A 19,118-nucleotide genomic window follows, 5' to 3' on the forward strand; every position below is an offset into this window, starting at 1 on the left:
TTTGTGTTGCAGTTACTTAGTCAGCAGCCAGCTGCAGATACTGTAACAATAGTGTTTAATGAGGGTTCATTTCGGTCCCGACTTTTATGTCTGAAAAGATTATTTTATCACCATACATACATTTAAAATATCCTTTTTGTTTTCTCCAGTGACATCACATGCCATTCGTGGCAAACACATGTACCTGCACCATGAGGACGGTTGATCTTTAAGGGTCATGAGCTTCAGTCCTGCTCATCTCTTTAAACACATCCTGTTTCCTCACCCTGATTTAACTGTGCTGTCACGTGCATTGAAACTTTCCAACCAGATCACATAATGATGGTTAAAAAAAACTGTAGACTATGGATATTCCATTCAGAATATAAGACAAAACCATGCCACTTCTTTTCATGCCCTAACTATGGTAAAACAGGAAGTAGGTTTTGATGTACATTTGAAAGGCTTTTTTTTTTTTTCTAACTTTTTTTTGTGTTTGGCTATTTTGTAGGAGGTTAAGGGTATTTCAGTATTTTATTGCAGAAAATGGTTTCATATGAATAGCAGACCCCCTTACAGACTTAAAGTGAAGGATTAAGTGTCTCCCTAGTAAATCAGCTTTCCATCTGAAGTTTTTCTTTCTTTTTCTCTTACACAAAGTAAAACACCCAAATCTAATGTATTTTAATGCTAAATTTTTATATTTTATATGAGAAAACTAGGTGTCAGAGGTCCATGTACTGTAAATGTGATCATTTAGATGACTTATGAGAAGCTGACCTTGTTCTGTTGATGTACTTTATTTGTTCTGTTTAGATGTTTAAATTTAGATGTTTTACTCATAAATGATTTTGTTAATAAGTATTTTGTGTTTAATAAGGACATGTTAGATGACTAATTATTTTCACTAAAAATATGCTCTTCTCTTTTTGTGCCTCTCTCTTCAGGTGTCTCTTTTCTTCATGCATGACTCTACTGTTTGCTGATGGAACAGAAGGTCCTCAGTAAGTCCTCCATGGTGTCTAGACTGCCGAAATTTGGTGCCCGTCCTGTCAGTGGTACCCCCTCATCCCTTCCCAATGGTACAGCCCAGACTGCTCTCACGCAAGATGGCAAGAATCCCCCAGCTAGGCCAAATGGAGTGGTCAGAGCCTCCTCCTTCTCCATGAAATGGAGAAAGGATAGTGGTGGGCCGGTGGACCCTTCAAACACAGTTGAGGGCACGATACCAGAAGAGAGGGAAGAAGTTTGTTCCCAAAATTCTACAGGAAGTAGGGAGTTAAAAAGCCCTTCTACTCCCACAACCAAAGTGCACAGGTCTGCCTCCTCATTGCCCACTGGAAGCCCTAAATCTGCACCCAAAACCCCTAAATCCATCCAGAGTCCTAAACCAAAGCCCAAAATTTCTCAAATCACGACAGCCTCCAAAAGTCAGGACATATCCCAAAAAAGCTCAGGCTCCAAGCCAACTCAAAATGGGACTTCATCTCTGGGCTATTCACCGAGCCAAGCAAGCTCTTCGGGGCTTCATCGATCAAGGGCGAACTCCAACTCTACTCGAAGCACCTCTAAAGACAGTTTGTCCCAGTCCAACGACAGCCTCTCGCGACAGTCACTCGTGCCTGACTACTTGGTGCGTTCTCAGAGCTTCACTCACTTCAAGCAACTGCCCTTGCAAACATCCGCACCCATGACACGCTCCTTCTCTTTCAACAAGGCAGTGGAGCTGGCCAAACCGCTAGCTAATACACAGCTCCGTCCTCCGAGAACACTTGGACTCAAATCTCCTTTGAGTCTGAGTAAAGGCCGGCTAGTGCTTGGTTTGGGATTTGAAAAGGGGATAACAGATAGACTACCTTCTGAGAATCCTTCTTCAGGGAGTTTAACACCACCTAATTCCATAAAAAGGCCTCTTCTGCCTAACTCCGTGCTGACAAAACCCTCATCACAGGCCTACAGGCTAAATTGACCAATTCCTGCCAAACCGCAGTTCCCTCTAGTGGTTGGGAGGAGCCCAGTGGCTCGTGACATTATAACCCCGCCCCTCTCTCCTGAATTGCTTCATTGTGCCACAAAGAACGTAAGTGTCTGATTCCATAATTTACAGTACAATGCATAATTTAATATTTTGGATTTAGGGCTGGACAATATATTGAATGATATTATTAGGGGTGCACCGATCATGATCGGCCGATCGTTATGCGCATCTCGTCAGTAAAGCCGGTTCTCTAATCAGTGGTAAATTCCATCAGGTGCGTGATTTCACATAGAGCAGCTGTTACTACACAGAGCCATTGTTAACTGAGAAGCTTCGCAAATCCACGTTCATTTTCAGCGTTTATTTGCGCATCTTCTCAGTTAATAATGGCCCTGTTTAGTAACAGCTGCTCTATGTGTTTAAACATGATGAGCACAATAAATATAACAAGGCAGAAGTGTCAGAGGTAGAAATTTGAAATTGTAGGAATTTAAGAAATGTTAGAGTTTAAGAATAAAGTCCTTGTGCACTTGTGAGCAGATATTAGGTTAGAATATGTGCATTTGCACAGAGTGTCTTTTAGTGCATATTGGGTGGGTTGAGTATGGATGTAAGTAAACTGACCGTTGTGCAGTTGTGCAAGAGTGTCTATAGTGCAAGTGAAAGTGCAGTGTCCATTGGAGTGTTATTTTTTTCCCCCTTCTTTCCTGTAGACATGGGGTAGGAAGGCAGTTAATGATGGTAGTAGGATGCTGGGTGGCATCAGCTTATTCAGGATTCTGACAGCCTTGGGGGAAAAAGCTGTTGCAGAACCTTGCTGTGTGGGTCCTGATGCTGCGTAGTCTTCTGCCTGATGGCAGAGGGTCAAACAGATGGTGGGAGGGGTGAGATGAATCTTTCACAATGGTGGAGGCTCTGTGTACACAGCGTGCCTGATAATGTCCTTGATCGAGGGGAGGGAGATCCCTATGATTTTCTCAGCTGTCCTCACTATGCGCCGGAGGGTCTTGCATTCTGCTATTTTGCCGTTACCGAACCACACAGTGATGCAGCTGGCCAGGATGCTCTCCTCAGTTCCTCTGTGGAAGATGGTGAGGATGGGTGGTGGGAGGCTGGCTCTCTTTAGCTTCCGCAGGAAGTGAAGATGTTGTTGTGCCTTCTTCTCAGTGGTGTTGTCGTCAGAAATGTGCACACCAAGAAACTTGATGCTCCTGACTCTCTCTACAGCAGAGCCACTGATGAGCAAGGGAAGATCATCAGTTGTACTTCTCCAAAAATCCACATTGATAGACAGATTGTTGCTGAAGCATCAGCTCGCCAGTTGTTCCAGCTCCTCTCTTTATGGCGTTTCATTATCGTTGCTGATGAGGCCCACTACTGTCGTGTCTTCAGCAATCTTGACAACAAGGTTGGATTCTGACTTGGCTGTGCATTCGTGTGTCAGCAGCATGAACAACAGTGGACTGAGAACACAGCCTTGAAGGGCCCCTGTGCTTAATGTGTTGGTGCCTGATGTTCTGCCACCCATGTGCACTGACTGTGGTCTCTCTTTCAGGAAGTCTAGAATCCAGTTGCAGAGTGGTGTGTAGAGACCCTGTAGAGAAAGCTTACTCCCTAGTTGTTGTGGAATAATTGTATTGAATTCTGAGCTAAAGTCAATGAAGAGTATTCTGACATATGAGTCTTTTGTGTTCAGATGTGATAACACTGAGTGCAGTGTGTAGGAGATAGCATCATCAGTAGAGCGGTTGGGGCGATATGCAAACTGTAGAGGGTCTAGTGAAGAGGGCAAAGTGGAGTGGATGTGTTTTTTTGACCAGACGTTCAAAGCACTTCATAGTGATGGGAGTCAGTGCTACAGGGAGATAATCGAGACATGTCACTGTTGACTTCTTAGGGACTGGGATGATGGTGGTCTTTTTGAAGCCTGGCTAAGGGAGATGTTGAAGATGTCAGTGAAACATCTGGCAGCTGGTCAGCACAGTCCCCGAGCACTCATCCTGGAATGTTGTCTGGGCCTGCAGCTTTCTGTGGATTCACTCGATCCCACTGGAAATTATTTTTGCACTGCTGGAGACGCACTTCTCCTAAAGCATTATAATGTGTATGCGCTGCAAGTGTGCATGAGCGCGTGAGCGTTGAATGGATTCTTTGCAAGAATTGCAAAGAAAAAAATGCACTTTATAAACTTTACTGAGGACTTCCTCGTTAGTACAAGTGACAATTCCTGTGTCAACTGTGCAGTGTGCAGCTAACTTACAGTACAAACGCGATGTGATTCAAAGCCATTTGAATTTTGAGAGAGAAAGAGCATGCGGTTATTCACTCACGCTGTTTGTAAAATTGTCTCATAGAGAAACTTTTACAAATTAATCAGTTATTTAATGAAGAAATCATAATTATTTCACCCTCACTGGACCGAGACTGAGATGGTGCTGCTGCATGTCATTCCAAATCTCTCATTGCAGGCGCGTCATCAGCTTGAGATCGGTTTTATGAGATCAGCATTTTTAGAGACTGCTGATCCATCATGCCAAAGTGATTATCGGCCAATTGTGATCAGTAGCCGATCAGTCGGAGCACCCCTACTATTAGTTGCTCTACTGGAGCAAAATTGTATTTTGGTGCCACCACAGAGAAGTCACACTATTGAAACATGACTTCATTGCAATTAAATAGTTTTATTTCCATTTTGTATGTGTGGAAAGGCATCAGGTTCCACAGTTTCCCCAGAGGAGCCCGTGACCGAGCCAGGGCTGGATGGGAACCTCAGCTACACTGGAGAGGGAATGGAGGACATGTCTCTCTCCTCTGCATCTTCTCTGGAGAGGAATGACACAAGTGAAGAGTTCCTAGATGACTTTGATAATCTAGGGGACCAGTCTGAAAATGGCATCCATTTGAACAAAAATCCCGTGGCCACTCCCACCCAAATTCACATACAGGGATTCTTTAATGAGACAGTGGACTGGACTGGGATTGGTCTGGCAGGTATAGCTATACATTATTCATCTAATTCTTGCATTTATTTGACAAACAGTACATTGTTGATAATATTATCCTATTGTGGCAAACATGCAGATTTTATGCTATGTTATACCATGTCTGTTCTCAGGTGACAAGACAGATTCAAGTGATCCGCCGCTCATGTCCCCTGATGTGGATCGTCACACGACCTCTTCTTTGGAGCTCTCCCCCTCTAACAGCTCTGGAGGAACATACATGTGGGATGAGGAGGGCTTGGAGCCGCTGGGACACAACACACACATACACCGTAGCAGCAGTTATGAGTCAGATCTCAACAGCAGTGTGAGTATACACACACCCTCCCAAAATGAGTTTGAACTACCTTTAGAAACCTGGGATTTACATATATGCATTGAGCATACACTTTTTTTATAAGCTCCAATGTACAGTAAGCATTTAAGTACATTTAATAAATTATATAAAGAAAGGTAGTGACTAAAGATAACTGGTAATTTTTTTATAATTATAATTACAATTATAATAATATAATAATTATAATTACTTTATATAATAACTTTTGTTGTTGCAGATAAGTTATTTTCTTTTTGCATATAATAATAATAATAATAATACTGAATAATAATAATAATAATAATAATAATACTGAATAATAATTATAATAATAATAATATTATTATTATTATTATTATTATTATTATTATTATTATTATTATTATTATTATTATTATTACTATTATTATTAATATTATTTAAAAAATATTTTAATACCATGTTAACGGTAATGCCTTGCTTTTGGCTGATAATAATAATAACTTTACCTTCTGTTACCAGCCCGATTTTAAGCACACCTGAACTATTCTCACATTATTTAATACAACAGTGTGACTGAATGTGGCTCTGCAAGTCTTGTAGAAGGCTGTTCTGTTCCATACTATGTGGATGTTCATAATCTTTCCTCTGCTGTGCATTTCGATAACCCATCGCTCCTGTACTACTTGTTGTTGGTTAGCACGTGCACTTGTGTGTGTGACTGGATCTCTCTGTCCCTATCCTGCTAATTATCACTTTGCTAATTTGGGATTAGTCTCTGTGTCTCTTGCTCGTGACTCTGCATGAGTCTGACTCTGGGTCCCGCCGTGCTGTTTCCAAAGCCCTCGATCACGTGGGAATGCAGAACAGTGCCACTTAACATTCCAGCTTTTGATCCCACTGAGGAAGACTATGATGTTGTTCCTAATTTTTCTTTTCTTTTTTTCTATGATTCTTGATGTCGGATCGGCTCAGTGTAATGCCGAAAGAGTTTGGCTAGATTTGAAACCGTAATCAGATTTGAAATATCAGACTTCCCCTGTAGCAGATGCACAAATGCACCCACACACACAGACATGCTGACTTGACTCTGACTTGAGACATTATGTAATCGCAGCATATATACATTTTAGAGTGGCTGAGTCATTGTTGTTATACTTGAGTGGGTTGTTCCTCAGATGTAGTTGTATATCGAGGAGTTCAGGTTACATAATGATCCATGATCCCCTAACACTGCACGTTTTCATTGTCTCCTTAATCAAATACACCTGATTCAGCTCATCAGCTCATTAGTAGAGACTGCATGTCAGACCAAGGAGAGATACAAAATGTGCAGTGTTGGGGGGCCTCCAGAAACGTGGTTGGGAACCACTGACACAATGGACGGTTTCAGTTTGAGCTGGACTTTAAGTGACATCTTGTGGTGTACTGTAGGTACTGCAGAAATTCATTTTGCACGAATTTTTTGTTTGTGATGCTTCTTAACACCAAACATGAACTATTAAAGTTTGTTGCATAACTTTTCCTAGATCTTTATGAAGTGTCTTTGCTTGACCTGTGTTATACTGTTACGTGTTAATCAGGAGGAGTCACATGCACAGTAATTGAATGATTAATTTGATCTCCTGACATCAGTGGATCACCTTTAGATCCTTGCTCTGTGTCTATCTTTAGTTTAAGACTCCTCTGCTCTTACCGATACTGAAACAGAGGCCTGATCTCACCCTCAGCAGGTGATGTAATGGCAAACTTTATTTGCAATGTATATGCAGGAGGTTTTATTTTTATTAAAATGTTTTATTTTAATAATATTAATAATACTATTCAGAATATTCCATAAACCTTTCATATTAGTTATTATATTTTTATATTTTTTATATTATACATTATATTTTTTATTATAAACTAATATGTAATTCCTTCTTACACATTCTAAAAATAAGAATGATTTATTCTTGTACTTTTTATATTTAGTTTCTGCTTCTGGGGTATGATACTTAATAAATTGTCTATACAGTAGGTTTTTCTTTTTGCAGTCATTTAATTATCCTTTAGTAATTTGATCAATTTGATCAATTTGCTTATATTTCAAAACCCTTTTATATATATATATATATATATATATAAACTAATATCCTTAGGTTTCCTATAGTTATTATTATTGTAATGAAGGCCATTTCAGTAGTTGTACTGTATGTTTTTTAAATGTTGGATGCATTTAAAAAAATTCATAAGCTAGGGTGAGGCATGCAGAAATTCCTGTCTTAAGGTGGAGAATACATATGATTGAATTAAGACTAGTTTTCATGCTTGCCTATTTTTATGTATTTTTTTTTTATGTCAGATTTCAAAACCCTTTCTGCACTCGTGACCACAAGAGGGCAATATAGATTCAAGAGGCACAAGACAGGTTTCTTTCCACATTGTGTACTTGTGTGTGTGTTATATTCCTCTATTAAAAGCACACCACCTTTTGGGCTCTTTTAAGATTTGCTTATTTGTTCTAAATATAGTCTGTCTTGGATGAGTCATTTACAGGCCAATTCACTAACTTCTAATTAATCTAGGAGCAGAAGCCTTTGTTTTTAACACCGTAAGTGATTCTGAGGCTGTTTCTGCATTAACTAGCTGAGATTTATAGAGCATTGTTTAAAGGGGTCATATGATGTTGCTAAAAAAAAACATAATTTTTTGTATTTGGTGTAATGAAATGTGTTTATGCGGTTTAAGGTTAAAAAACACATTATTTTCCACATACTGTACATTATATTTTCTGAAACGCATAATTTTTGACAAAGCTCATCGGTCTGAAAAGTGAGGTGTGCTCTGATTGGCCAGCTATCCAGTGCGTTGTGATTGGCCAAATGTTTAAAATGTCTGACGGAAATGTTACGTCCCTCAACATATACTGTTGTGGCATGTCCCAGTCAGAACACTGACATGACAGGACAAAAACAATAAAACCCATTACAAATGAGGCAGTTGCATCCAGTGGGAACATAATTACTGATTACAATGACTTATACATGTCTCCACTTCGTCCACAGTGCTCTGGCTTAGTCTTAACTTATATCTCTTTGGATTTGAGGCTTTAGTCTTTGCAGCTTTACAGATCTTCTTTATGCACAAGAGCTTGTAACACTCCAGAGAGAAAGGAACATTTTTTATTCCATCAAATGACCCCTTTAAGCTTTATCATTTGCTAACATGAATAATACTGTAAACAGGATTTATATAATTTTTTTTATTAACATTTTAATGTCTGTAATCAGCTCTCAATTTATTAGGCTAACTGGGTTATTGGCTCTTTCTTATTTTGCTTAATCTCTTTAAGACCTGCGATTCCAAATGGCTTTTGAGAGCCTTTCCATGCACACAACCACCACACGGTCTCAGAGACTGTGTTTTGTGTGTGAGTGCTTGGCAGCATTCTGTGTGGCACTACCAGTTTGTGAAGTGGAATCTAATGCACATATTCAGGGTGACAGGAACACAGAAAAAATCTTTGGAATTTTAGAATTACAAGCATATTGACCTCTTTTTTAAAATTACCATTGAAAGTTTGGCTCTGTTCAGAGTATATCTGTAGGTGTCTGAGTAATTGTGTCATGTATGCAATATAATTCAGGAATTCAAACGCATTCCTTTTGAATCCCCCCTAATATGATGTTTCACTACCAATCCTAACACAGATTGTGTGAAATGTGTTCAGGATTCTGGGCTTGTCCGATAGGTCTTTTCTTAAATGTTATCTGAGGTTCTGTCTGTATCGGTCCGGCTCTAAAGGGACCTTTAATCCAATCTTCCAGGCTGATTCGCGCTGGCCTGTGTGAAATGGGCTATGTTATTTCAGATCTTTCAGCACTGGTGGAGGGTGCTGATGGAGCTTGGGCTGCAAATCTAAGCTGCCGTCCGGTGCTGTGAAATGTCATTTCCTCTGAAGCAACTGCCATGACTAAGCCCCTTTATACATGGAGAAGAGTCCGAGCGAGAGGGACCTGCGAGACTATGTATGTGTAGGTGAAGTGTATGAACACTGGCTGCTTTGAATACACATTTTGTGTACACTTGTAAGACAGTACATTTTGTGTGCATGTATTAACATCCAGGAGAGGGGCCTGTCTGTTTTTAAGTACATATTTATATGATGGATGGGATTGGAGGATGTCTGGTCAGCTTAGATGACTTGAAGAGATGTTTTTATTCACAGTTGCATGATTGATAATGTTTTCCAAAGTATGCTGAGAGCATATTTGTACTGTTTTTTTTTTTTCTCCTGCTGTATATAAAATATTGGAAATTATGCAGAAACTTTCATAATGTACTGTTATTTTTGCAAGAAAGTCCCCCATTTAGGAAAGCCAATGTATTTAACATAGCTTGAAGGGATAGTTCAGAAATGAAAATTCTGTCATCATTTACTCCACACATCATTTCTTTCTTCTGTGGAACACAAAAGAAGATTTTTCTCAAAGAATATCCTATTATTTTCAAAATTACGAAAATGAATGATGGCCTGGACTGTTGAGCACTAAAATGAGAAAAAATGTGGTCCATATGATTCATGCGCTACATAAAAGGCTGAATCTCCAGCAGCCAGTATTTCAATCTTAAGTGTCACATTATTCTTTAGAATTTGTCATTATCATAATTTTAAAAAGCTGTATTTAAAAACAACATAATGGTTAATCACTGGGCTGCCAACACAAAGGCACAGGTTTGAAACACAGTAGGGCAAGAATTAAACCTTTAACTGAAGTAGTACCAGCATTGCACCTCTGAACAAGACACTTAACCCCACATTGATCTATAGAAAATGTCCCTGCAATTAGTGCAGTGTTAAGCATTTGTTAAGTGAAGTGACTAATTAAAAAACAAAACAAATTTATCACCAAGAAGCAATTTCATTCTCCATGCACATAAATGGTTAAATGACTGTAGATTCATGACAGTGCTATCCAGTATTTTCTGTATGTTTTGGAAATGATGAATCATGAAATAAATGAACTAAATATCCTTTCAATTGGTTCCAGGCCTTTTATACTCACTCCTGCTCTCAAATTTTACTTTCAACTTTGAAATCAATTCAGAGCGGTTTTATGGTATTTCTTAAAATATTTTAGCACATAGAATTGGGAGAACATCTTTCTTCAAAGATCTTATTTTCTTTTGAACTCTCTGTGCCAGACTTGATGTTCAGAATCGCTTTAAAATGCATTAAACAGCACCGCAATAGCTGATAACTGCCCCTTGTGTCTCTGACACACAGCTTGAAATGTCCTTTCATTTTCTGTCTGAGGACAAATTGAGGTTTTGTTGAGGCATATTGATTTTCACCTTGGTGTGCTTTTGGATTTTCATATAATCCAGATGGCCTGAGAAGTCGTCGTTTTTATATACAGTGGGTACGGAAAGTATTCAGACCCCCTTACATTTTTCACTCTTTGTTATATTGCAGCCATTTGCTAAAATAGTTTGTTCATTTTTTGCTCAATGTACACACAGCACCCCATATCGACAGAAAAACACAATTGTTGACATTTTTGCAGATTAAAAAAGAAAAACCGAAATATCACATGGTCTTAAGTATTCAGACCCTTTGCTGTGACACTCATATATTTAACTCAGGTGCTGTCCATTTCTTCTGATTCTACACCTTCATTTGAGTCCAGCTGTGTTTGATTATACTGATTGGACTTGATTAGGGAAGCCACACACCTGTCTGTATAAGACCTTACAGCTCACAGTGCATGTCAGAGCAAATGAGAATCATGAGGTCAAAGGAACTGCCTGAAGAGCTCAGAGACAGAATTGTGGTAAGGCACAGATCTGGCCAAGGTTACAAAAACATTTCTGCTGCACTTATGGTTCCTAAGAGCACAGGGGCCTCCATAATCCTTAAATGGAAGACTTTGGGATGACCAGAACCCTTCCTAGAGCTGGCCGTCCGGCCAAACTGAGCTATCGGGGGAGAAGAGCCTTGGTGAGAGAGGTAAAGAAGAACCCAAAGATCACTGTGGCTGAGCTCCAGAGATGCAGTCGGGAGGTGGGAGAAAGCTGTAGAAAGTCAACCATCACTGCAGCCCTCCACCAGTCGGGGCTTTATGGCAGAGTGGCCCGACGGAAACCTCTCCTCAGTGCAAGACACATGAAAGCCCCCATGGAGTTTGCTAAAAAAAACACCTGAAGGATTCTCTGGTCTGATAAGACCAAGATAGAACTTTTTGGCCTTAATTCTAAGCGGTATGTGTGGAGAAATCCAGGCACTGCTCATCACCTGTCCAATTCAGTCCCAACAGTGAAGCATCATGCTGTGGGTGTGTTTTTCAGCTGCAGGGACCGGACGACTGGTTGCAATCGAGGGAAAGATGAATACAGCCAAGTACAGGGATATCCTGGACGAAAACCTTCTCCAGTGTGCTCAGGACTTCAGACTGGGCCGAAGGTTCACCTTCCAACAAGACAATGACCCTAAGCACACAGCTAAAATAATGAAGGAATGGCTTCACAACAACTCCGTGACTGTTCCCAGCCAGAGCCCTGACTTAAAACCTATTGAGCATCTCTGGAAAATCCTGAAAATGGCTGTCCACCAACATTTACCATCCAACCTGACAGAACTGGAGAGGATCCCCAAATCCAGTAGTGAAAAACTTGTTGCATCTTTCCCCAAAAGACCCATGGCTGTATTAGGTCAACAGGGTGCTTCTACTAAATACTGAGTAAAGGGTCTGAATACTTAAGACCATGTGACATTTCAGTTTTTCTTTTTTTTAATAAATCAGCAAAAATTTCAACAATTCTGTGTTTTTCTGTCAATATGGGGTGCTGTGTGTACATTAATGAGGAAAAAAAAATACTTAAATGATTTTAGCAAATGATTTTAGCAAATCAAAAAAAATAAATTACTTAAAATGATTTTAGCAAATGATTTTAGCAATATAACAGAGTGAAACATTTAAGGGGGTTTGAATACTTTCCGTACCCACTGTATATGCTTTTCATGTTAAGCAAAAACATTTAGTTTGTATTCATGTAGCTTTTGGTGGCTGTATATATTCCCTTTCTTTTATGTCATTGTCCTTACATAAAGAGTGCGAGTGAATTACCACAAATGTCTTTTCTGTTAAATGTAATGCAGTTTTCCATTTCTATTAAACTCTCTCTCTCTCTCATTGGTTGTTTCTCATGCACAGGACATTCTGAACAACTTGGATAACACTGGCTCATGTGACCTGGAAGATGATGACCTCATGCTTGATGTGGATCTCTCAGAGGACGGGGCCTTACTCAATGGTTAGCACACACTAACATACAGTGTAACTCGGTGTAAGAGTAGTATAACCAGTAATCATTTACTAAGCCAAAGCTGCTTTCTATTTGATGTCTAGTGTGCTTCAGAATCACATCTGCATCAGTTTTCTCAAAACTTGTAAATCTGGTTAGTATATAACTTAATAGAAAAATGTCTCTCTTATTCTTTTGAACACCAGTACAGGAGTTTATCAGCAGCTATTTACCACTGTAGTCCACTTGAATTGAATTTCTAATATAATTATCCTTGCGTTTATCTTTGATCTATTAATTAATCTTCTGTTTGCGTAGATAATGATAGTTGACCAGTTTTAATCATTATGTTGATTGATCACAGCCAAGTGCAAGTGATAATCACTATATTGAATGTGAATGGCTTTTGTACGGATGGCCATGTCAGAGTTTCCTACAGCTCGGTGTGATTTGAATGAATTTAATGTGGTGTAGAGATTGAATTCAGTATATCATTAGTTCAGTTGGATTTAGTATATCATTTCGTATTTGAATTTATGTTTTGTGGAATGTTAAGTGTTGTAGAGATCTGACATGACTGGGTAAGCTAGTGTATTATTTTTCAAGACTGTGTGGGAAGGGCTTTTTCAGGGTTATTTATTATATGACTGCTGGCAGTGTGGAGCTTTGTTTTTATATGTTTGATGGATGAATCATGAGTTAAGTCTTATATGATTACTTCTCCCCAGCAAAACATTATAGTAAATTAACCTAAAATATTAGGGTAAAATACCTATTTCACGTGAATGTGGAAGCATTTTCAGTTCTTTCCCTTTTTTATTTCCCTTTTGGATTCTGTGCAGTTAATTTAATAGTGCTGTAATGTGACATTAGTTTTTAAATGTATAAATATATATTTATATATTAATATTAAATGTATAAAAATGTATTTAAGTCTTTCAGTTAATCTGAGGACATTAAATGCATTAATTATTGTTATCAATAGTTAGATTTTTTTTTTTAATACCCAAATTAGTGTTAGACTAAGTTTTGCAAGTTACAATGAAGACTGCTGTCACTGCTCAATTGCGCAAGTCAGTTGCCAAATACTGTTAAGAAACTAAATGAGTTATTAATGCAACTTTAATGCATGCATTTTTTTTTAGCAAGAACACATTAAATTAATCAAAAGTGACATTAAAGACAAGTGTGAAGTGAGTTTTTTTTTTTCTTCAAATAAATTCTGTAAAATAGAAAACCGTTATAAATGTAATAAAATTTCACGATATTGCTGTTTTTCTATTGTATTTTTGATCAAATAAATGCAGCCTTGGTGAACACGAGGCTTCTTTCAAAAACATAAAATCTTACAGAACCCAAACATTTGAATGGAAGTATATATTGCTGTATTGCACTAACTGTCCTGTGATACCACATACTGTTAAACAAATTCAAGTATATAACAGTAAACACATACAATAGTGCCTGTGTCACTTGCCTGTCATGAATGAGATGCTATTCAAGACCGCTCCAGCAAGGAATACTGAATGTCAACTGAATCATCCGAGTGACTCTCAGATAAACTCTGTTTTGGAAGAGAATGTCCTAATGTCGCTTCCTGTTTTCTTCAATCTCAGAGTGTGATTTTTAGAGTGTGCGAGTGAGGTCACAGGGCGGTTACGGGTTGTGCAGATTCCAGACTCTTGTGTACGTAGACAAATTCCACGTTAGAGAGATGGCAAACAAAAGACTTCATTACATACACTTCACAGATGACATTTTAAATGAAGGAGTACGGGAACCGCAAGAACAAAACCTTTCCTGTTTGGGACCATTCTTTCAGCTGTTTGTGTCATGTTAAAAAAATGTTTATTTTGAGCATCTTGCTTGGTTTTTGTGTTTTGTCATGTTGACAGTATTCAGTATTTTGGCCTGAGCCAACAGTGGGAATCGGTCAGTTTTACAGTGCTGTGTTTGTGTGTGTGGGTTGTATTTATAGTCCTGGGCATCATGGCCTGCAGTCATGTGAAGGGGGTTGCAGAGCCAGAAAGAGCCAGAGGAGGGAATAGATGACTTCAGAGCCCCCTCCCCCTTGTCTCTCCCCTCCCTGTCTGTCTGTCTCCTTCTGTGGCTGACCCGTCTACTTGGCAGGCAGAAAGGCCTGCTGTTTTGACGCTAGTTCCTGTGACTAGAGGGGAGACCCTGCCCAAGGGCTGTGCTGACTTCGGTCGAGAGCACTACCGTCAGTTCCTCTTGTCTTCTGAAGGCCCCAAGGCTCAGGGATTACAGCTGTATGTGTCTGGTTCTGGTCAAATCTCCCAGGGAGTTCCCAGAACTCTCAAACTCATACACCCATGATTTAACAGAGCGGAAAAGTTATTGGATTTGCAGATGCTCGGCTGGCCGGTGAGAAAGTCGCAAGAAGTTTGGCAATTTTTGAAAGTTTTCTACGTACTTTAGTTTTGGAGTTATTCACCACACAACTTTGGAATTTTTAACTTTGGGGAATTTCTGTCCAGCTGCATTTCAACTTTTTTTTTGGATGCATCAGTCAAAACAGACCATCTCTGCTCTTAGTTTGAAGGTTATTTGTATTCGTGTGGGTGAGTTTTGGACTGTTTTTCGAGTCGGTTTTTGAGGCTCTGGCAGTGAACTAGACAGCAAGGACGAGAGGAATGTAGCAGGTCTGTTTTGGAGCTTAGTTTTCTGTCTGTTCTTCTTAGTCTTATTCAGTGCTAGAAGTGTATAGAAAGATTGAAAGAGAGCTTGTGTGTGAGACAGAGAGATTTTGTGTGCCTCAGAGTGTGTTAGTGTGTAAGTTTGCCCTGATACTATCTCACCTCAGGCAGTGTGAATGCTTTGTATCTAACTCCTAAGAGCTCGACCTTCCAGAGAAAGATGAGCCAAGGAGTGTGTGTCTGTTTCAGAGTGTTTCTTGGAGACTAACTGAATTGTGTGTTTAAAAGTGAATTGGGTTGTGGGCAGTTGTTCAATGCGTTTGTTTATTTGTCATTGACTGCTGTTGACCCCTCTGTGCATGCAGATGGGATGGCCCACTTCGAGCGCTCTGACAGGGGAGGCCGGCCGACTCAATGGAGGAGGAGACAGCAGAGATGGAGTGGAATGGATCATGCTCACAATGACAACAGGTAAATGCCTTCGAACGCACATTTCTGAATTAAACATGATATAAAAAATGAAGAATAGGAATTCATTGGATTATGAAAAGTAGCTGTTACCGCTATCAAGAGAAGTTTCGCTGTTAGCGTTTATATTTTATAAAGTATACTATTATACATTATTATATATTTACTATAAATTATATTTTAGTCAAAGTTGAGTTCTATACATGAGAGACGTTGTAAAAAATAAACCTTAACATTAACAAAACTTTAAATGCTAGATATATATACAGGAATAAAAAATGATTGATTTAAAAATAATAATGGCAATTTTTGTTGATGTGTAAATATTCATCTAACTGCCAAGTAGTCTGTGCATTCTGGTTGACATCATAAAGTTTGGAAGAAGCTGATTATGCAGGCTTTTTGAACTGGAGAGAAAGTTTTGAAAGTTGCAGTTTGTTTTAGTGAAGTGAAGTGATGTAACATGCAAGCAAGTATGCTGACCCATACTCAAAATTTGTGCTCTGCATTTAACCCATCCAAAGTGCACACACACACACACACACACACACATACCCGGAGCAGTGGGCAGCCATTTATGCTGAGGCACCCGGGGAACATAAAAACCTTGCTTAAAGGCACCTAAGTCATGGTATTGCCTGTCTGAGACTCAAACCCACAACCCTAGGGTTAGAAGTCAAACTCTCTAACCACTAGGCCAAAACCTTCCCCTGATTTAATCACTTCTGGTTTCAAAGATCAAGAAAGTTTTTCTTAAATGCTGGTTATTGTTTCTTTTTCTTTGTATTTCTTTCTATTAATGCTATTAAATCTGAACTCTCTCTTACTCTCTTTTAGGCTGGCTGGGTTTCATCGGCCCTTCCATCCTGCAGTTCAGCAAGACAGTCACACAGTGGCGCTAGATGAACTCACTCTCAAGCACATGACGGAGGACTGCTCATCTGTCAAATCACAGCTGCTCAGACTTAAGAGTCTGTTGCAGGTACCGCACGCACACAGCTGATTTTTGCAAATTTGCACTTACATATGCAAACCCAGCTGTTACCCTCTGAGCAGCTTTAGTATGGGTATAGGGTAAAACAAAAAGAGGGAAGTAATAAAAGAACCAGATAAGTTGTCAACATGAGCCTGAATAAATTATAATTTTTTTGTAGATTGATGATGGTGAGATTATTCCAGAGAGTTTGGATTCCAGAGAAGATGACAACAGAGCCCAGAAGGTCTGTAACATCCCATAAACACCTGTCTGAATAGAGCTGTCCAGCTTGCTGTCCCAAACCCTGAAAAAGAACATTGGCATTTTCAAGCCATGGGCTCCCTCAGGAATTTCTAATGTGTATCTATAAATGTGTTTTTCAAATGCTAAATAAAGGAAGCGATTGTGCCGGTTTGTTCTATAGCATAAGTTACACACATTCATATCTTAAAACATAAACTTTCAAGCTGTTAAAAATGTTGCGAGCAAGTTGCTACATAAAGGCTATGTGGGTGAAGTCGTGGTCTAATGGTTAGATATTTGGACTCATAATCCAAAGATTGCTAGGTCAAGTCTCGTGCCGGCAGGAATTGTAGGTGAGGGGAGTTAATTTACAGTGCTCTCTCCACCCTCGATACCATGACTGAGGTGACCTTGAGCAAGGCACTGAACCCCCAACTGCTCCCCGTGTGCCGCAGCATAAATGGCTGCCCACTGCTCCGGGTGTGTGTTCACAGTGTGTTGGGGTGGGTTAAATGCAGAGCACGAATTCCGAGTATGGGTCACCATACTTGGCTGAATGTCACTTCACTTTAAAGGCTAAAACTATAAGTGCATGAGATTCCTAGTATAGTAGCTTGTGTTTTCAAAGCACACAATTTCATAATTCATGTTTAAGCTGTATGTAATTTATGAGATAGAAAGAAGTGTGTGTATATATATATATATATATATATATATATATAATATATATATATATATATATATATATATTAGGGGTGTAACGATACGCGTATTCGTATTGAACCGTTCGGTACGACGCTTTCGGTTCGGTACGCGGTACGCATTATGTATACCGAACGGTTCGTTGGAGTAATTAATTATATTTGAAAAAAAAAAAAAGAGAGAGAAAGAAATATAATGATATGCGTTCAACAAGGTAGCCCAATAACCCAAACAACGTAACAGGCAACGCCCCTGACACTCCCGAAGAAGAAAAAAACACCATCTTATATGTTTATGTTAGGCTACTCAGCAGGCGCTCGCTCACTCAGTACGCGCTGAAGGCTCGTTGCAAAATAGCCAATGCGTTTAACAGACTAGAAATGAGAAGATCCTCCAATAACCAACAGGTCTGGTGTTTGGGTGCACTTTGGATTCCCTTTAAGCTATAATGGTGATGGCAAGAGAGTGGTGGATAAAAAAAACAACGGTATGTCGCATCTGCAACATGACAGGGTACACCAGCGGGATTACAAAAAAAAAACAAAAAAAAAAAAACAGCGGGAATATCTGGGATATATGCGTCAGTACTATCTGGGAAAAGACGAAAAAAAGGAGAAACATGCACGCAGCAAACTATCCCTGCAGCATTTAGACACTATAGCTTACAGGGAATCCAACCCAAACACCAGACCTGTTGGTTATTTTAGGATCTTATATTTCTGGTCTGTTAAATGCATTCGACATTTTGCAACGAGCCTTCAGCGCGTGCTGAGTGAGCGAGCGCCTTAGGGACCGTTCACATATCGTGCCTAAAAACGCATGGAAAACGCTAAGCACGTCTTTCTCCTCCTTTCCAAAGCGCTCGGGCAGAAGCGCTCATGAGGCGTCTGTCTTTGCTAAGCAACAATGACGTGCTCTCTCCATGAGACGCGGAAATTTCAGCGAAGGATAAATGGATTTGCAGCTCTAAAAATCGCTTGCAGTAGCTCTGCTACTAAATTTATTTCAAAATTGCAATCCATATACAACTATGATCAGCTGTTCCTTCATCTTGGCTGAGCTCTCAACGTTGTTACGGGAAAGGATGAAGCTGATTGGTTGGTTCTTGTCACATGACCCGCGGTGCGCTTGCGGCATTCTGAAAAGTTGAGATGTTTTTACATTTTGCTGTATCTAAAACGTATCGAACCGAACCGAACCGAACCGTGACATCAGTGTATCGTATCGAACCGAACCGTGAATTTTGTGAACCGTTACACCCCTAATATATATATATATATATGTGTATATATATATGTGTATATATATATATATACACTTTCTTGAGTAATGTTTACCACAGACCTTATTATATTCATAAATTGCAATTCTAAAATGCCATTAATTATTCCAGAGGGAACCCACGGTGAATTAGTTCCGTTTTGGCATATAAACAGATCTGTTTACAGGCCAAAATTAGTTCAGTTTTGGCCACCAACCGATCTATGCATCTCTTTTTCCATTCTGTACACTTTTGTTATTTATGTGTATA

At 39.4% G+C, this 19,118-nt stretch overlaps 1 pseudogene; it reads left to right on the top strand.

Moving 5' to 3' along the window:
* Nucleotides 1–949: 949 nt before the first annotated feature.
* LOC113095989 (serine-rich coiled-coil domain-containing protein 2-like) overlaps nt 950–19,118 on the top strand; it is a 36,621-nt pseudogene continuing 18,452 nt past the window's right edge.

This window comes from Carassius auratus, unplaced genomic scaffold (assembly GCF_003368295.1).
Source record: "Carassius auratus strain Wakin unplaced genomic scaffold, ASM336829v1 scaf_tig00215828, whole genome shotgun sequence".
Lineage (NCBI taxonomy): Eukaryota > Metazoa > Chordata > Actinopteri > Cypriniformes > Cyprinidae > Carassius > Carassius auratus.